Source organism: Alligator sinensis, unplaced genomic scaffold (assembly GCF_000455745.1).
Source record: "Alligator sinensis unplaced genomic scaffold, ASM45574v1 scaffold455_1, whole genome shotgun sequence".
Classification (NCBI taxonomy): Eukaryota; Metazoa; Chordata; order Crocodylia; family Alligatoridae; genus Alligator; species Alligator sinensis.
Window position 1 is genome coordinate 2139010 of NW_005842142.1, and position 972 is coordinate 2139981.

General features: G+C 53.8%; 1 protein-coding gene across 5 annotated transcripts in view; it reads left to right on the plus strand.

Annotated features, from left to right (window-relative positions):
* The window catches only part of PDSS1 (decaprenyl diphosphate synthase subunit 1), a 35684-nt gene that overhangs the window by 1493 nt on the left and 33219 nt on the right, over window positions 1–972 (plus strand). The window contains exon 1 of one of the 5 annotated variants that reach the window (XM_025206152.1): window positions 7–191. The exons of 3 other annotated variants lie outside the window; for them this stretch is intronic. The gene's annotated coding sequence lies outside the window, so the exon portion shown is untranslated. Of the gene's footprint in view, window positions 1–6; window positions 192–241; window positions 267–972 lie in introns of those variants that run through there. One more of the 5 variants, XM_025206151.1, reaches the window with a different exon arrangement.

Here is a 972-nt window from a genome sequence, read left to right on the forward strand (position 1 = left end):
GGGCCTCTCATCTCCCGCGAGGAGCGGAGCGGGGCCGCGCCGCGCCGCGCCGCGCCGCGGTAGAGCGAAGGGGCGACGCTGGCGCGGGACCGACCCGCGGGGCTGCCGGGTGCGAGAGGCGAGAGCAGCGGGAAAGCCGGCGCTTGGAAACGGGCAGCGACTCCCGCTGGTTTCGTAGCGGTCTGTGCTGTGTAGGTGTAGCAGGGCCCTACGGCACTCGTCCCGTGCTGACGCCCTGATCGTGTGAAAGCGGGAAATGAACCTAGGTCCGTGAATTTAGGGCGGCTGAAGTCCCGGGAGAGCTCTTCTCGCCCGGGGGCGGGGGAGCTTCTCCTTTCTGACCCTCGGTGCTTTTTTGGGAATTAAATAACAGCCTTTTTTCAGTTCAAAACAGGTTTGTTGGGTGCTTTTTAAGCTTCCGTTGCGTTTCATGCCGCTCTCTCAAGGCTGAAGTGCTAACCAGGCTCGTGCTAAGAAATACTGTGCTGCGTTGACTCTCGTGTTTTAGCCAAACGTGAGAAGAGAAAAGGCTGCCGGTGCCTTGGTTGTCTTGTACAAGTCGCTAAATAGCAGCGGTAGCATGCTGTGCTTGGGAAAAGCTCATTTGTAATTCTCACGCCCTGTTCCTGAGAGAGAGTCTGGGGCACAGAGACAGACCAAAGGAAACACAACTTTTTTTCTCCTGATATTTGGTAGCCTTTACAAGGAAACAGGATCCTGTTATCATTTGAAATGATGGCTGTATCTCATACACAACTTTAACTACTGCCACCATGATCTGCACAAGTCCCGGAGTTGCCTTTCCCCTGCCCCTTAAGTTGGGATCCCTGGATAAGCAAAGCACTGGTCGACCACCCCAGGGAGTTGTACTTGCACAGTCCTTGTCTGGGTCTGACCTCTTGTTTGCTTTCATTTCTCTAGGTCATTTGGGATAGGGTTTTTTTTTTCATTTTTCTTTTGTGTCTATCTAAA